Raw genomic sequence first — 19,624 nt, forward strand, 5'->3', positions numbered from 1 at the left:
AGTTTGGGTGCTAAGTGTGGAAAGCCGAGCCCCCCTCATTTAGCCCTCTTGATGGGAGGGATGCACTGTTGGTTGGCGTAGCAGGTTCTTTTGGGGCGAGCTATCGTTTCAGATAGGTATGGCGGGGCAGCGAGGCTTAAGCATTTATGCGTTAGTGTGAGGGTTTTAAAGGTGATTCTCTCCTTTACCAGGAGTCAGTGAGCATCCCGTCCGACCTGCGTGATATAGTCTCTCTTCGAGATATTGAGGGCTGTCTAAGCGCATTGTTTTGGACTATTTGAAGCCTATTTAGATTTTTGGCCGAGCTGCCTGCTAGAAGAGCATTGCAATAATCTAGTTTAGCACCGATGGTAGCTCGAGCTATGGATAGGCAGTTCTGGTTGGATAAGAATGGTTTCTTGGCATTTATTAATTTGGTGGTGTGGGCAGAGGCGGAAGCAATGGAGCAGAGCTGTCGTGTCATCGACCGAGTGGAATCTAGGAAGACCCCAAGGATCTTTACTGAGAGACATGGATGATGGTGTCGGCGATGGTAAAGTTACGATATGTTTGGTTTAGTTTGGACAGTTTCTTTGGAGCCTATGATGATGATCTCTGTTTTGCCTCCATTGAGGCCCAGTCCACTGGCCACCATCCAGGCTTGGATGGTGGTGTATATTTGGCGGAGGGCTGATGAGTCTTGGTCATATAATCCAGAGAGAGGGAGGAGTATTTGCGCCTCGTCGGCATAGTTGGTGTAAGCTATGCCCATGGAGTCCAGTTTGTCAAAGTGGTTTTGTGAACAAGTTATGGAGAATAGGCGCTGTGCAGAAGCCCAGGGGAACTACGCAATGGATGGTAGCAGGAGCTGCGTTTACCATATCAGGGAAGACCTTCATGGCACTACCTTCTAAGGAGGTTATCCATGTGGAGGCTCGTTTAGTGAAATGAGCTGCATGGGTGAGGTGGGTGGTAAGAATATTATGATCCACAAGGTCAAACGCAGCCGAGAGGTCCAGGAGGAGAGCTGGTTTGCCTTTGTCCATTATCTCAGTTGTTTGGTTTTTCAGGTCCAGGTGGCCGGTTTCGGTGCCATGGCCTTTACGGAATCCTGATTGTCTTTTACCTAGGATGGAGTTGGATTCTAGGAAATGTTGGAGCTGGTTGTGGGCTGCTTTTATCTAGGATTATGAGGAGAAATGGGACGGTGGTGATAGGACGGTAGTTGTTGGGGGATGAGGGATCTAGTGAGGTATTTTTTAGAAGGGGGGTGTACCCAGGCTTCTTTAAGGCTCTATGGGACAGTGCCTGTGGTAAAAGAGGCATTGATGTATGCCGTAATGAGAGGGACCAGGGTGATGATTTTGGGTGGACAGATGTCTCCTTTACACATGGATGGTTTGAGATTTTGGAGGAGATCTAGGACTTCCGATTCTGAGACGTCTCTGAATGAGATGAGAGGGGCGGATGGAGTGTGGAAGGATACGGAGTGCAGTAACAGGGTCAGACTTCAAGAGTGCTTTGCATCGTGCTTGTATTTTATCCTGAAGAAGTTTTATTTTGTTGAGCAAGGCTACCTGTATGTTGGGGTGCCAGGCTTCATCCATAATGTTTTTTTTCAGGGCTAGTGGAAGGGGTGATGATGGCCTTAAAAATGGAGAACATTTCCTTAGATTTGGAGTTGGTGTTGGAAATCTGATGGTTGAAGGAGTTAGACTTGGCTTTGAATTTAGCTTTCTTATATTGCGTTGATAGTCTTTTGAATTCTACTTTGGTGGAATCACTAGGCGTAGACTGCCAGTTGGCTAGAGCAATGCATTTGCTGGTACAAAGGGCTAGTAGGTTTTCCGAGAACCAGTAATTAGTGTGCATGGATCTTTTCTCTTTTTTTTTTTTTTTGTTGCTTCAATCAGAGCTATAGTGTCAAGGTGTGAGAGTAGAGTAGATGTCGGTGAGTGAGGTCGGGTCACTTGCGAGGGGGAGGGGGGAGGTTTGGGTTTGAGTTCCGGGACATCCAGAAAGGGAAGAAGGTTATACTTTGTACATTTTTTGGAGCATCTAACCTTAGCTGCGGGAGCATAGGAGAGTAATTCAGTGGTAGGTTCGGTGAGAATGGTGAATTGGATGCAATTGTGATCCATCCACGGGTAAGCTGAGTTGGAGGTGATGGAGGATGAGCAGTTGTGGTCTGCCACCCAGTCGAGGGTGCAGCCTTTGTAGTTGGTCAGACCTGTAACTTTTTGTAAGAACCCAAGGTCTTTAAGTTCTTAAGCCAGGGTGGAGGCTGCTATGTCCTTGAGGTCTCTGAGTAAAATGGTTTTTGTGGACTTTAAGTTGTTACTTAGAACATGGAGAAGGTGCCCTTGAAAGTCAGGGGCTGTGCCTGGGGGGGGTCTGTAAATGATATGTAAATTAATAGCACAATTGGGGGGGGGGATAATGAAAGTATGGCTGTGAGGTCAGTGTTTCCTTCCCATGGGTGGTTGCATAGCCTAATGGAGAGCACATCCTTGGATTTGAGGGCTACACCTCCACCTTTCAAAAGCTGTCTGTCTTGACAGAGGATGGAGTATCCCTGAGGGAGAGCAAGGGAGATTGCTGGACCGGATGTCTCAGAGCCATTATTCCTAAGCTCCTTTATGGTATCGAGACCCACCCTTTTGCTATTTTAGACCACTTGACAATTCTGGAGGGAAGAATCTGGAAACATGTAAATCTACCTATGAGTTTTCCAGCTGGGGCAATTCGATATGAATTGGGATTAGTCTCCCTAAAATAAGCATATCTTTATTTGTAGATTTTAATACCTTTTATATCAAGCAGTGTTGTAGAAGAATTTGAGCCCTCCAGGAGTTATGTGATATTTTATTGGAAATAATTAGATGCTGTGCACAGGATTTGATTGACAACCCAGGCAGGGTAAAGTTACTGTTATATCAACATGATTGGACATTGACACTGGAAGGTTTTCATTATTATCCATCTTTGGCACATTTTGAGGAATGATTACAAAAGGAGGGCCGTGTTAACCCCATTCTCGTATATACCAAGACACATCGACCTGTGCACTCTATTAATTTTCGCTGGAATTTACTGTGCTCTAAACCTGTTCTGTTGCGACACAATGAGATTCCAGCAAATCTGAGTTTTTGCAGATTCTGAAAAAACAATAGGTGTGTTGGAGACCACCAAACATTGGGTAATGGACTGCACTGCTTTGAGCAACTTGCGCAGGGTATACTTGGGAAAGTTATTTGGTTTTCCCCTGAGATTGGATACTGATGTGATCTGGTACACTTGTCTGGCAGGGAGGACTACCTTGACAGTCGTAGGAGTCTCCTGTTTTATTAGAGCATTGAATTTAGAAATGTTTTAGGATGATTGAATTGCTTCATGAATTTTTCTTTTGAAATTGTATTTTATTGGATTATTGTTACCATCGTAATACAACCAGCATCATATAAGTACAGCATAATCAGCAGCCTCCTTCATTGTTAAGACATTACCCAACCTAGGTAATGTACCAAGAAATAAGATTGGTCAACAAAAATTAAAGAACAAGTAAATCACAATTGCAAGAGGTGACCCTGATGGCTTTCGAACCTATGGTAATTTAAGAAATCTGAAGATTACCCACGGCCCTCCCCACACCCCAACAACTTACACTTCACATCGGGGGAAAAAATAAGTCTTAAATTCTAAAACTATACAAACCGCAACTCCACTTGTCCATCAGATATAATAATGTACATGTCAGGGAAAAGAATCACAGGTACACTAATTTTGTTCGACCAAGGCCCACTTATCTATGTGCTTAGAGTGATCCTTTCGTAGGTTATCGGGCCCCCTATGTTTTTTGTGTGGCCTGCGTGTGTATGTCCTTAAACGCAGCATAGTATCCAAAGAAGGGGAGCCATGTCATATCTATGTGAGAATGTGTGTCCAGCAATGCAGCTGTAATACTTTCCATCTGGTATATCTCATGGGCTTTGTTCAACCATGCTTTCTTTGAGGGTAGCATGTTACATTTCCAGTGAATCGTGAGGCAGACTCTTGCTGCTAAAAGCAGGTTCCTAGGCATGTGTGACAGTACTGTGTGTGGCCCCTCTGCATCCGTTTCAATTCCAAATAACATTATGAACAGGGACACGTTTCTGTGAATCCAATCTATGACTTACATCAAGCCCAGGATCTCATTCCAGTATACCTGAACTTTGACAACTCCACCACTGATGCCAATAGTCTCAAACTTTGGGGCAACTTCTTCAACAATACGGGGTAACGCCTGAATACATTTTTGCCAATCTTTGCAGGGTTAAGTGCCATTGTATCAGTAGCCTCCTGTTATGGAGATTGAAGTGGACCAGACCGCTCTATATTTCACTGCCCAAGTGTCTTGGCTGTCTTGTAATCCCAACTCTCCTTCCCATCTAGTTTGTGTCCCTGGTATCAGTAAATGACCTCTGCTTATTAAGGAGGAGTAAAGCTTTGCTATCAACCCTCTGGAGCCGTGGTGTTCGTTCAGGGCGCTTTCTAGCGGCGCAAGTGCTTGCTTGAGGGATTGGCCCCAACGCAGGTCTATAGTGCACTCATTTGTTGCAAGTACTGCAACGGCGGAATGACCTAGCCCTGTTGGGCCGATTATAGGTTGACTTTTGTCACAAAGGCGCCATCCTTCCACATCTGCCATGCTCATACCAAGCCGACCTCCTATTGAGGCGAATTGGGTCAACCAGCAGATCTCCTATGGGGTGGGGGCTCAAATGCAACTAAGTGGTGATCCCCCAAGGATGTCAGTCACTGCATACAGTGTGATGGATGCCAGAGAGACTACAAGACTGCAAGTACTGGGTGCTCACGAATTCTACGGGGCATGGTACCTCAAGGGACCCATAACCTTTACCCAGGGTGACCAGAAAGAGCCCATTTTCAAGATTCGCTCATTGCTTCTTAGTATTTTCCCACAGGTGATCCGAGAGAATACGCAACTGTGATGGCCTATAGTCTTCGAAGACGTCTGGGAAACCCATAACCCCCTTGTCCTTGGGCGTTATCAATGTATGATATCCATGGTCGCTGGCTAGCCCACAGGAACTGAAGTAACGTTTGCTTCAACTTTGTGGGATGGCTCTGGGATCACTACTGGAAGTGATTGGAAGAGAAACCGTCTCTGCAGTATGCTCATTTTGATAGACGTAAACCTGGTGGCCCAAGAGATCTATTTTTGACCATCTTTGCAAGTCTGTTTTAATCTTTTCCCATAGGGGCAGGAAGTTTGCCTGGAACAGATTTGTTAAATCATTTGTGAGTACTACCCCCTGCTTCATGAATTTCTATGTATGTATGCAGTTTGTACTTCATGAGAAATGTACATATGTATGTAAATATGTGAAGAATGGGCTTGTGTTTTTAAAGGAAATGTATTTTGCTTATGTATTATTAAATGTTGAATTCTCTCAACCAACTAACTTTTTTTTTTTTTTAAATACCCTGGAGTGGGGAGAGACTGTAGAATAGAAACCCGATATTGGGGGGAAGAGAAAGAGCAGAGTCCTAGAGCTGGGGAACAATATAAGCGACACCCCAGATTGCAGAGGAAAAGGAGGAATGCCCCAGAGTTGGGAAAGGTATAAAGAAACACTTTAGTGGGGAGCAAGAAGGAGCGGAGCCCCACAATGGAGAATGGATTGAGACCCAGAACCCCAGACTGAGATGGGGGGACCATCCCAGAGTGGGGAAAAGGTTGAAAGAAACCCGCAGAGTGGGAATTGAGAAGATGCAGAGGCCCATAATGGTAAAGAGACTGATTGAATAAAAGCCCAGTGTGTGGTGTGAGGTGAGCCCCTGAGTGGGGAAGAGACTGAGAGACCAGGATGGACAAAGGTCTCCCCAAAGGGAGAAAATGGGGGGGGAAAACCCCAGATTCAGAAGTGAAGAGACTTGGCTGTAGTCCTGGAATGGCTTCCAGTATGACATGAACTATTTGCCTGGCACTGTACACCTAGGCGGTGTCTTATGGTAAAAAGGATGGGGTCAGAAGCCCGCAGCCAACTTTTTTTTTTCTGTGTGCAAGTATTAAATGCATGTTTGTGTTTTGTTTCTTTTTAGAGGTAGGGAAAGAGACCAGGTTCGAGCAGGATTCAGGACCGAGGACTTTGGTTAGAAATTCTGACATCGCAATAAGCAGTTTTTACTTGTTTTTGTAGAATAGGGCTGGAGCTCATAGGTTTAAGGAAAGAATAGTCCCTTTGATTCTAAAATAAACGTTAGAGTCCTGCTTCTGACCATGTCATACTGAATATAAACAAATCGCCCCCAAATTAACATTTATATTATGATTTTTCCAGTAAGCAGCACTAAACAAAAGTGCAATGTAGATGGCCACATTAATATCTTTACGGGAATTATACTTGTATCTATCCACTACTCATGTGGACAGTATTTAAAACATTCTCTCCATTGACATCAATAGAACTCCCTAACATTTTGCTATGGCTTAAAGCCTGTCTTGACTTTTGGCGGTAATTAGTCTTTTTGACTGCCTTTCCTTGCTCAACTCCTCTTTTGGTGGGCCTTGTCAGCCAATATGATTACCATTGCAGGGGTGTGGGAGGTGGGGTTGTCCGCTCTGCAAGATTCCTTTGTTGTTTAGCTGTAGCACACATCACCTTACAGTGAAGTGCTACAGGGTTACTATATATCGCACTCTAGTCTGTGGAAAGGGTAATTAACACTTGGGTCTATCCGAACCCAGTAAAAGTAAGAGTAGTGGAGCAGCAAGGCTAGTGGTACACTGAGACATTCACAGGGCACTCAAATAAAAAAGGATATTTATAAAAAAAAATACTATATTAGGCCTCAACACTCCAGACATAAAATCACAGGTACAACTATTAACTAAAGAGAAGTAACGATGAATTAATGCGAAACCATGCCTGCATGTGTGGATACCCATGATCCTTCACGCATTGACATCCTCAGATTTTTTTTTTCCGTCCTTATAGTTGGATGGAAAACGCAGAGTCATGGTATATATTTTTCTACAGCATGGGGTCTTACAAGGATTCACATTATAAGAATATTCCCTGTCAGTAAAATGAAGCGGTTCAGCTTTAAGCTAAAAAACTACATTGTTGCTCGTCACTTGGGGTCATACTGCCCTAACCAATGACACTAGTCCTCCTTAGCTCTCTGTACTTCGTCTCCTTGGTTACAGGAATGCACCCAAAGGTGATTGGCTGGCTACCCTTGGAGGACAGCCACCGTGCTGTGTGAGTGGCAGCTAGGCTTCGAATGAATGGGAGAAACCTGCATAAAATGTGGGTTCTTTGAGACAGAGTCGACCAATGGGCGAAGGAATCCGAAGAACTTGGAAGAGGCGCTTGCTGCAACTCCTGGACCGTTGGTTTGCCCGGTGAAGCCCTGATGCAGTGCTGAAGCTCTAAATTTGCCTTGACTAGAGAAGGCCTGCAAAGGACGACTTCTCCCGTTTGGTTGGTGGGACCAGTCAACACCAAAACAAACTAATCTAAAAATCTCTCGAAGTTGGCTGTACTTCCATTGCTGCTGCAAGAACCGAGTGGCAGGGAGAGGAACACAAGAATCGAGTGCATCGTTTTTAAGTCAGACCCGAGCTCCAGGAATATCCTCCGGTGTCCCTCGAAGCAGGACTAACCAAGCCTGAGCCACCTCAACAGAGTGCTGGACCTTCAAACTGTAGTGCAGGAGTCCCCAGACGTCCTCCCTCTTGTCCCCACGACTGAGGCCCAGGAACAACAGGATCTGTCCTACTACAACAGGAACAGAAGCCAGCTGGAACCCATTTCTTCAGACCTATGGTACTGTAAACTAAGAGGTACTTACCTGTTGCTGTGTAGTTTGCTTGCTCTCAGTTAAAACTTGCATTTACTACCTTTTGTAGAGTTGCTTGCAGCGCTGCCTTTCATAAGCCTCCCAGCTTGTGGCCCAACAGTGATTTTCTTTTTCAACAAAAACTTTTTATAACATTGTGCAAGACTTTTTACTTGCCTTCAAGAAGAACTTCAGCTCCCTTAGACTTTGCTCAATTGCCATTGGCTGTCCTGGCTCCTGATAGACTCTTCTAACCTCTGACGGTGTGTTTTGATCTGTCGCACCAAAAAGTCATAGATACCTTGTATAGCTGGGACACGGTTAATCTACATTGCATTGGGGGGTTCAAATGTGCTTATCTGTTTGAGAAACTTGTTAAACATTGTTTCTTCCTCTAAACATTTCCTTTTGACACCAAAATCAGTATTGCTCTTAATGTACCAGTGATATATCGATGTCCAGTGTCCTCGTTATTGAAGTCACCTCAGGGTGTAGGACATGTCTGTGTGCCATCCCAAAAGGGTATCTACTGATTTATTGAAACTGAGCGTGTATTTTTTTTAAAGTATATTTAAGTGTTGCATATTTGCTCCCTTCTAAAGAAGGCTTATTCAAACTGACTGTTAAATGAATAATTGTTTCATCAAGAAACCTGGAGTGTAAGTGTTATTTGGATACTTGTCACTGAGCAACTCTATGTAGCAACCCTACAGCTCACATTGATCCCTCTTGAGATGAGCCTGGCTGCTCAGTCACCCTACCAACTTGTTTAGTACATGCTTACACCAAAGGTTGGGTTAACTATTGCCAAGAGGACAAGGCTGGTGCAGTCTCCCACAGGGTACTCCATACAATCTTGCCTAACGGCTTTCTTCAGATTTGTACTGCACATTTTCATGTTGGGAGTCCTCGAGTTTCGCTCCTTGAGTTTGAGCCTATTTTTGATAGTTTTTGTCCCGATTTTACTCAAATTTATCAGGGTTGTGACTTGTTGGCTGCGTGTCTCGATCCAACCTTCAGTCGGATCGCTAGGTCGTTTGAGGCCGCAAGCTGAGTTTTGGACCTGGTTCACGCGCCATTTAAGATACCCGAGAAGACGAGCCTCTTAAAGGCTTGCTCCAGACGTGGTCAGAAGAATGTCTTCATCGAAGACAGCCAGCAGAAATGTATTTACTGCCTGCACCAAGACCACGATGTGGAGAGAGGCCCCATCTGTCAGTCTTTCTCTCCCAGGACAAGACAGGATCTCCACCAGAGACTGGTCTTGCGGCTGGATATGGATATAAGGCCTTTCACTCAGCATCTGTGCGCAGTCATGCCTCTGACAGGGCTAGCAGGCCCAAAGAGTGTACTCCTTCTGGAAAGAACTAGAGATACTTTGGGGACGCTTCCAAGGGGAAGGTACCTAAAAAGGAAAATTGGTTGCACACTCTGACTTCCTCATCGCCGAGCACTGTGGCGTCTGCATCTGTGACGACCATGAAGAGAACCCTGTATCTGGCGGACTGGGGATTGTCGACTCGTTCACCGCTGGCCCCGTCGTCAAAGCATAATTCGTCAGCATAATCGAAGACCACCCCAAAGACAGTCGACTAAATGGTCATAGACAGACTCCATCGACAACACCATCTGGCAGTATCGGTTTTTGTCATGTCTACAGGCCCGTTGACGACTGCAGGCACAATCTCTATGTAACAATGACTATCTCAAGGGTAGCATTGCCTGCAAGGCCTCCATCAGTCTTGGCTGGGTCTATTCCATCCGCACTAAGTTATCCAGCTACGGCTGTGCTGGGCACCTTCCAGAGAGGTTTTAGTAGAGAGAGGGAGATACTACAAAAACTCTATTTTCTGCCAAAGACCACTCAGCTGCCTGCCACATCCCCTGTGAAGTCTCCCAGGGTTGTCTCCAGCCCTGGTCTCCACTCCTTCCATCCTATCGGAGGAGGAAAAGGACGCCAACTTTTTTGATGTCGGCCCACACCCTATGGAGGGTGATGTTGGCCTGGTAACACAGCCAGCTCTGCCGCATGAGCAACCGCTTCAGCCTGCTAGCCATATGAGCCTCTGGCCTCATGCACCAATTTTGATGCCTCAGGCCCAGAGAGCTCCATTGCCAAGAGATGTTTCTTTGGACATGTTGTCAACTCTACACTGTGTTCTCAGATTCAGCAGCACCTACTGGGCCTCCTTTGGTGCTGGGCCCAGCTCTTGTGGCCAGTCCACCAAGATCGTCTCGGCCCCAACTGGCGGCACCTCCCCAGTGACCACCATCTCTCAGCCACATCCTGTTCCACGGACCCCTATCATAGAGGAGTTGACATTAATACAGACACAAACCTGAATACAAATGGTACCCAGAGTGCGCATGAGTTTGAGTCCTATGTCCCTGCAGACGGTGAGCCATCACATGTAGAGCTACCATCTATGGACTCGCCCCTGGCTGAAGTGGGATCTTTCCAAACGATGACTACCCGGGCAGCCAAGCTCTTCAACCTGGTTCCGTAGAAAAAAAAGGAAGTATTCCTTTTCTAGCGCTGTGAATCCTCCAGAAGGGCCGTAGTCTCAGTCCGCTTCTGGATGATGTCTGGGAAGACTGGCTGGTTGTGATGGAAAAACACTTTTCCGCGCCCACCTTAAAGGGGAGTCTGGGGAAGAAATATTGAGTCACGGTTACGGCTCCTAAATGCCCAAGAAGCCAACCGACACCAGACTCAGTAGTCTTGGCTGCTACGAGAAAGAGGTTGTCTAATCCATCGTCCTCTTTCTCAGTCCCTCCTGACCTGAAGGGAAGGAAGCTTGATGCAACTGGAAAGCGCACAACCACTACTGCAGCGTCTACAGTCAACGCCCTAGCCATACTTGTGTGCCAGGACAGAGAACTTTGTCACAAGAGATTTCCTGGCAGAGAACAAGACATCTGAGACCATGGCCATCTTTCAGGAGTTGGAAGTGGCATCTGACCATGCAATCAGTCACCCTTGATTTTGCTGACTCCGGTTTCCGGCAGATGGGCAACAGGGTTGCCCTACACAGTCAGGGTTGGCTCAGGGCCACAGCTTTCAGGCAGGACGGCCAAGCCAAGTTGGTCGACCGGAAATCCCCTTTTCGGCAAGGCCGTGGACAATTCTTTTCTCGCCATCAAGACAAACACGGAGACAAAACGCTCTCTGTAGACACTGCAACAAAGGAGGCAGACTTTTCGCACCCAGAAAGGAAAGGTTTTTTCGAACTTCCAAGGTGCTCAGCCCTTCCTACCGCCAGCCCTCTCGCTCCTCAACCCTGGAGGGGGTATAGAGGCCGTTCCCAGGCCTATAGGGGAGGTACAGAGCATCATTGTCATTAGGCCACCATGATGCAGACACCGAAGAAAGCCTGACCAGGCCCAGTCCCCGAGCCCCCACTTCAGCACCCTACTGGGAGGCTGGCTATCTCAATTTGTCTACATGTGGTGCTCCATCTCCACGGACAAATGAGTGCTCGATGTCATCGAGCGTGGACACTGTCTAAAGTTCCGGGACAAGTTCCCCCGTATTCCCCCATGATGAGAGCAGCACAGAGCCAAATTCCTCAAAGTTCAGGCCTTGCTGCTAAAATGGGCAATATAACCTGTCCCTCAAGGGCCCCATAGTGTACTACAGATACTTTCTGGTTCTCAAGAAGTCAGGCGGTTGGAGGCTCATCCTGGCCTTCCCTTGACTCAACAAATTCCTAAAGTTACAAAAGTTCAGGATGGTCACATTGCAGCACATGCTCAGCCAATTGGAAGAGGTAGATTTCCTATTGACGCTGGATCTGGAGGATTCATATTTCCACATCCCCATTTATCCAAAACATCAGACATTCCTAAGGTACGTCTTCCAAGGAAGATATTACCAGTTCAAGGTGTTACCCTTTGGCCTCAAATCAGCCCTGAGGGTGTTTACCAAATGCCTAGCCCCAGTGGCGGCGTTCCTTCGGTGGAAGGGACTGTATGTCTAGCCCTACCTGGACAGTGGGCTGGTCCGGTCTCGTTCTCACTCCCAGGCGACACAACATACAAAAGAGACGGTCCAGACTCTAAAGAAAGCCTGCTTCCAAAAGGTAACCCGCATGCTCTCCTAACGTACAGGGTCCTTCGGAATAAAACTTCACTAGATTAAGCATATGTCAATATTAATGATTTTAATCACATTCTCACAAACAAAAAAATGCTATACATCTAAATATAAAACCGAACACCTGGGCTAATGTCTGTTATAGCCAATTTCTCAAGAACAATTTCGAACTCAAAGGCTGTGAAGACTTGAACACACAGTACAGCTTAATCCTGAAAAAATGAAGTCTCAAATTTCCAATTTAAATACAAACGCGCATCAAATATGCCATTATATCCATCTTGAAGGCTATAAGCTGTCCTTACATTGATGTTTAACAATCTTGAACAGTCATCTGTAACCTACAACGAGTGATGCCTTCTTCATTTCATTATCCTTTCATGGCGAACATACTCATGTGGTAAATATAAATCAGGTGAAACCTTTAGATTTATGTGGGTTCACAAAGATCGAGTCTGACCCGTAATAAAGTATGACATGCATTATTTACCGTCATAGCATTTCTGATGATTGTATCTGCTGAGATTCACATGCTGTGCATATAGTCCGACATCTAGTGGAAATCATGGAGTATTGCATCTTTCTTTCGAAGATCGAAAGGGGATGCCAACATGGACGTGACTAAAACTATCCCTAACTTGACGTGTGGTGTACCCAAAATCTCATGCGTCGAGGTCCCTTTTTTTTCTGCCGCGAGGGAGCCTCATAGCGTGAGCGAGTACATAAGAGAGAAGGTGTAAGAGGTCTGTTCCTTCTACTCCACGAGGGGAGGAAGGGTGTGTGCATGTGAATCTTAGCAGACACAATCATCAGAAATGCTATTATGGTGAGTAATGCATGTCTTCTGATGCTTGTGGATCTGCTTAGAATCACATGCTGTGCATAGACTAGCGAGCAGTACCCAGAGATGGTGGTGGGATGTGTGAAGGAACAGTAGCAAAGAGATGTCTTTGCACTGCTTGTCTTACCTGAGAGTCAGACCTAGAGTGTGTATCTAGGCAGTAGTGTTGTGTAAAGGTGTGTACAGAACTGGAGGTTGCTGGTACGGTCTCGTTCTCATGCCCAGACGACGCAACATACAGCAGAGACGGTCCAGACCCTAAAGAATGCCTGTTAGATGCACTCCTAACAGACAGGGTCCTTCAAATAAATCTTTACTAGATTAGGCATTCGTCAATATTAATGATTTTAATCACATTCTCACAAACCAAAAAATGCTATGCATTTTAACATAACACCCAACACTTGGGCTAATGTCTCTGTTCTAAATTGTTGTTAAGAAATTGGCCATATGACAATCTACCCCTGTAACCTCTGCTATGGGGCAACACTGGCACCTTCCCCTGCAGATTGATGATAGGATCTTACTGGGGGGACACTATGGACCCCATGGTCCTCGGAACCCACCACAGAATGTAAGCAGGAATCTCCTGAGTGTGTGTACACTATTTGATAGATGGTAATGTGGAGCATAGCCCATCACAGAATGTGAGCAGGAATTTCCTGAGAGGCTGTATATATTATTGGCTACTTTGTAATATGGAGTGTACAAAAACCATTGAGGGTGATGGTGTGAGCAGAGTGGATCTGCCAGTATAGCTTGTATGGAATTACACAAAGGGTAAAAGGGGGAATGTAGCGATCTTAAGAGGAGACTCAACAGTCAGGCGGCGTATTTCCGCTTTAAAGGGATCAGCCATCGGAGCCATTACCTATGCGAAATAAAAGCCTACATGTGCTACTATTTACCCGAAGGATAGCATCATGAATGGAATTTGCGCTAAGTAATCTTGCCTCATAAGTGAGGGGTACACTATATTGGGCGAATGTATCTCCTAATCCATAATGGCCGACACGCTGGCATCACGCAATTGAATTGGCCGGCAGGCCATCGCCATGGAGACGAGTTATTTATTGACGGCCGCGGGGCACACGACCAGTGTTGCCGGTCTGCTGCCTGGCGGTGACTCTGCTTAATACTGCCTTAGTAAGTACCAGCGAGATCGCACAGTGCGAGGCGCATACTGCATGCACGGCACTCTGTTGTGTTTTAACGTTCTAGATAAGAGCGTCCCGGCTGCTCAGCTATGAGTAAGCAGCCTTCGTTGCCATGGGAACTCTTAACGCTTAATAGCATGGGAAAGGTAATTAGACGCATTTATATACCTGTGGGGGAGGAGAGGAGAATTCCACTTGACATGTTAGCGGTGGGAGTGGTGCTGATTTACAGGCCACCCTAATGACAAAATATATGTTGTCTATTTTTTGGTACCAGGTTAAGAAAACTAGTGATTTAACTCTGAGAGTAAGAACACATTCTTTGCGATACCCAGCACACTGGCATGGATACAAGCTGGGTATGTGGCCTTAGTTGCTTTAGCGAGGAAATTATGTGCGCATAGATAACTTGTCAATAATGCTTCTAGTAACACTGTTTCCGATGCTTGTGGATCTGCTTAGAATCGCATGCTGTACCTATAGTCCAACACTCCGCGATTTCCACTAGAAGATTGAAAGGAGACATCGACATGGGCGTGACTGTTACACTATCTCTAATGTGACGTGTAGTGTATCCAAAATCCTTCACGCATCGAGGTCCCTACGTTTGTTTTTTTCCGCCAACCTTGTTGGTCGCTATGTGTAGCTCGCAAGAGTTTTATATTGCTAAATTTGTCCCCACAACCTACGGCCGTCTAGTCTCCTGACAAACATTCTCGACGACTGCTTTGTGGGTTTCCTGCCACTGACGCATCTACAACTGCTCGATGACTGTTCAACTGCTCGACAACGGTAGACCGCATGGCCTCGGCCCTCCGGCCAGGCCCTTATAGCAGGGAGAGTGGGGGTCCTGGGTTTATTCCTCTCGGAGAATGTATTTCCTTCACCCCTCTTTCTCTTCTTGGTCTGGCTGCCGCTACCCTCTGCTATGGAGGGGACTCCCTTTAAATTCTGCCTGTCGTGTAACGGCAAGTTTCCTTGGAAGGACACCCATCGCCAATGTAATCTGTCTTCCTCGCGACCACGACAAGCGCTCATGCAAGGCCTGTAAACTCTTTTGACTGAAAACGTTGAAAGGCAGGTGGACTAAACGGTAGGCAGCCTACTCTATACAGGCCGAAAGCCTTTCCCCTGTTGGTGCTGTTGCTTCGGATGACAAGAAATCTGTCGGCAGTCATGGCTCCGAATTGGAAGCCATCGACCTCTCAGCGGAGCCCTCGGGCTGTCAAATGCCTGGCCCCGACATTCAGGCCACCGGCACTGTTATGGGGAAATAACACACGCACTACGTGTATACAAGCACACAACCCCTAAAGCCTCTTTGGAGTTGCCGAAGAAGTGCATAATGCCCACATGGCCGCTGAAAATTTTGACACCTTCCTAACCTCACGGTCCAGCGCCCTCCATGCAACTGCTTTCGCTGCATGCGATTGGGCATACCTCTGGAACGGGCGTTCACCCTAAAAAACATACTGCCGTCGACACACCGTCCAAGGGCGCACAAGCGCCTTAGGCCTTGGTGGAGTCACCGGCTGCGCCTTCAAGTGCGTCGAGACCCTCAATACAACCACCAAAATTTGCAAAAGCCTTGCGAGTATCATTTCGGCAGCCAGAGTACAAGGGCATCCCCTCTCATCGAGGGGGATTATTAGAAGTTGTTCCAGAGCCCACCCGATCACGCCTGCTGGTGGGCGTGGCTGAAGGCAGACAAGTAACACATAACATACTGAAGAACACGCTGCACTCGGCTGAGACCGCTGGACGCACCTTAGCCCAGGGGACCTTACTTAAGACACACCTGGTTGAACAACTCTGGCTTTAAACACGAAACTCAAACCTCTCTAATCAACAAGCCAATGGAGGACTCCAACCTTTTTGGGAAGGCGGTTGTTGATGCCCTAGAGACGGCAAAGAAAGCTAAACCCGTCCACCAGCGTGGAGGCTCTAACTCATGCCGGTCCTTTCGTGGCCAATCCTTATCCCGCTCTCCCCAAGGACAATACGGCTCATGGAACCCCCTTGTCCTCCGGCCAAAGCTCATCTGGTAGCCTCCAATACCAACAGAGGCCCTCATAGGGTCAAGGGTAGAGGCAGGAACTCTGAGGTGGAGGCCAGGGAGCCTCTGAGTAAAGTGACTCACCAGTTTAGGTCCCCTCCCACGCTTCCCCGATCAGGAGTCACTGGTCATTCAGCCACGCCTGGGAGGGGGATCACTTCAGACCAGTGGGTACTAAAGACTGTTGCCCATGTGTACTGTATTGAGTTTCTCCGACCACCTCGATACCATCCACCAAGAAGCAGACGTTTGTCACCAGAACACCTTTGTATCCTGCTGGAAGAAGTTCAGGTCCGGCTGCAAAAGGGCACCATAAAAGTCGTCCCCCTTCTCCAGGTAAACAAGGGTATTTATACAGTGTACTTCCTTGTACCCAAAACGGATTTCACCATGCGCCCTGTTCTAGACTTGCGCTGGGCGAACAGTATGTCAAGCCTCAAAAGTTCAGGGTGACAACACTACAGGAGGTAATCCCACTGCTGCAGCAAGGGGATTACATGGCCACATTGAACATGAAAGATGGATACCTTCATATTTCAATTTTGCCAGCGCACAAAGTACCTCAGGTTCTTGAGAGAGGACACCCACTATCAGTTCAAGGTTCTCCCCTTCGGCATTGCCTCAGCACCATGGGTATTCACGAAGGTGCTGCCGGTAGTAGCTGCTCACCTGCACAGGCAGTCCATCCTAGTCTATTCTCAATGACTGGCTCATAACAGGATTTGTACAGAACATGCCAAACAAATAACCAGAAGCCGGTAGATCTCCTCTTCAACCTAAGATTCTCTATAAACGAGAAAAAATCTAGTCTAGACCCCAATAGGGTCAAACAGTTTCTGGTGGCTCTAATCCGGACCAAAGACTGTCTTGTATTTCCCTCCAACAAGAGGGTTCAAAACATGTAGCAGTCCATTGATCGAAGACGAGTACAGTCAAGTCAGGCTCCAGGGACGTCTTAAAATAGAATTTCTTCTTCAGAATCCGAACTAGAATTAGATGTTCTAAATCCACATTTAAAGGCATCCTATAAGGGACACCAGGGCCAGAAGAGCGCTTTGCAACTGTTCTTGGTAAAATGCAGTCCTTTATGGATTTTTGTGGCAAATTCCTTAAAAAAGAGAAAAGTGGATACTTTGCTAAAAATGGAAGGTTACAGGAGGAGGAAGAAGACATGTTCAAAGAGGAAGAATTTTCAGAGTAGGAGGTTGTAATACCGCAAGGATAATACAAAACCAGGCCGCTATACTTTACCATCACCAGATATAGTGCAACCTCCTCACCAACAGGGACGCAAGTACTGAACGCAGACCTCCTTAAAAGAGCAGCTGATCCAGAACCACGATCAGATCCGTAAAACATATTTTATAGAGGATGTATTAAAAAAGGAAATCTATACCTCTACTTGAAAGCATTCTCAAAAGGGTTACCCATTTAGCAAATCATGTACAAAATAAAACGGTAAACCCTTTGATAGAAACAAATTATAAGCTGGCCACTAGTGACTGGTACCCAGTCAGACATCTAGTGGAAGCTGCAGAGTATTACAGTTTGTTTTTCGAAACTCGAAAATGGGCGTCGACACAGGCGTGCCAGTAATACTATCCCTGTGTGACGTCCACTGTACCCAAGGTCCCTCACGCGTCTAGGATCCTCAGATTGTTTTTTTCCGCCATACTGGTCGGAAGCATCTTGCGGAGTCCCCTGGCCTTAGCCATACTTTTGCTAATAATTTTAATTTATAATTCTTTAATAACATCCTTCCCCACCCCAACGTCGACCCTCGACGACGGCTGGAGAAGACATCGACCGTCGGCTGCCGCACGACGGATCTGGGCCTCGGAAGGCCGCTGGCCTCGGCCCGGGCCTGGTAGGCCGCTGGCCTCGGCCCTGCAAGTAGGGAGAGTGGGGGGTGGTACATACTCTTCACTCTTGGTATATAGGTACACCTTATCTTATATATTTCATACACTTACCAGCCCGCTGCCTTTAGGTGCGTATGGAGGGTACCCCTTTCCAATTCTGCCCCAAGTGCAACCGCAAATACCCTTGGGTCGACAGGCACGCCTCGTGCAATCTCTGCTTGCCGAGGTACCACCCCGAAGCGAACTGCAGAGCGTGTAGTAGGTTTAAACCTAAGACACTTAAGGACCGTTCGACTAAGCGTTGGGCCCACCACGCCAGGCAGGTGGCCATGGCAGCGGAGGGCGCCTTCAGCGATGGCAGCGACGCCATACTTTCGGACGGCGAGGGCATTACGGCGTCGAAAGACAGCCGAGCGCAGGTCCCCGACCTCGGAAGGTCGTCCGGCAGGGCGGCTATGGGGAAGACCCCCGGCGACGCAAGCGCTACACACCCTACACACACTAAGCACTAAGTCCAACCGAACCTCGACGACGTCGACTTCTCGGAAAGAGGCACAGATAGAACGGTCCGACTCGGTGTCCTCTGGGCGCTCTCGATCGAGATCGCCTCATGACGCAAGGAAATCATCCACTCTTTCCAAGAGTGCCTCACTCCCTAGACTAACGGAAGTTCGATCGTCGGAGGACGAAGACGACTTCCACCCCCAGGCCGCGCTCCAAGAGGCGGAGCCCGCAGTTAACTCCAGCGAGGCCCCACGCTCGAAAAACACAAATACCTCTCCCGATCCTCGACGCCAGGCGTCGAAAGTCTCCGGGGCCTCCAAGGGACAGGGAAAACATTTTTCCACGCACGGGGAGGGGGGGGGGAAACAGCGGAAAGCACATTCTTCCACTCCTGTACAACCATCCTTCCCCCCTAAGCAGACAGACAAATACAAGTCTACTGAGAGATCAACATCCAGCAAGGGTACCCTTGATAAGTCCCCTAAATTGCCTACTAAAATCATCCCCTGTTCCAAAGAATGGTCCAGTGACGACATAGACAGGGTCATGTCAAGGATGTCTTCCTTGGCTGATTTCTACAACAAGAATCCAGAGCATTTCCTCTCGTATGACCCTCAGGGGGACACACCCTCAGGTTCCACTGATCCTATCCCCCTAAGTAAAAAGGCCCGGTTTGAAAGGCCTGAACCCTTCGAGGTGCAGCCTTACTCTACTCCATTCCCTGAGGGGGACCAGGAGTTTGAAATTATGGAGGAACAAACCGGGATGGAATACTATGCGGATGATGAGGATCAGGAGGAGGGAGAAGATGAGCAGGAAATTTACAGAGTAGATTCCCCGGTAGAGAACGAAGCCCCAGTTACCGACTCGCCAGTCGATAACCAGCCCCTCCTTAATGAGGTTCTCGCTCACGCGGCAGAACATTTTCACATCGACACCCACGGTGTACAGGAGGAAAGGGACTTCGCAGAAGAGTTGGTGGGAGAGAGGAGGCCGGTCGCTCAGACCATCCCTATCCTTAAATCCATCCAACGAAGAATAGATCCGTCCCTGGTGAACCCAAACCTCACCAGAGCAGTCAACCCCAGGGTCGAAAAGCTTTTCCGGGCAGCCCATTCTGACCCTCTCTATATAAGAGGACATCTTAGACCAGACTCCCTAGTTGTTACCAACACTCGGAAGAGGGCTGGAACACCCTTATCTTCATCTGAAGCTCCTCCCTACAAGGAGAGCAAGAAACTTTACGGGTTTGGCAGGAAGGTAGCCTCAACGTCCGCC

At 47.3% G+C, this 19,624-nt stretch overlaps 1 protein-coding gene across 7 annotated transcripts in view; it reads left to right on the forward strand.

Annotated features, from left to right (window-relative positions):
- Nucleotides 1–19,624, forward strand: part of LOC138570837 (serine/arginine repetitive matrix protein 2-like) — a 638,877-nt gene that overhangs the window by 542,856 nt on the left and 76,397 nt on the right. The window lies entirely within an intron of this gene.

The sequence above is a fragment of the Ambystoma mexicanum genome, chromosome 1p (assembly GCF_040938575.1).
Source record: "Ambystoma mexicanum isolate Mex_15411 chromosome 1p, UKY_AmexF1_1, whole genome shotgun sequence".
Taxonomy (NCBI): domain Eukaryota; kingdom Metazoa; phylum Chordata; class Amphibia; order Caudata; family Ambystomatidae; genus Ambystoma; species Ambystoma mexicanum.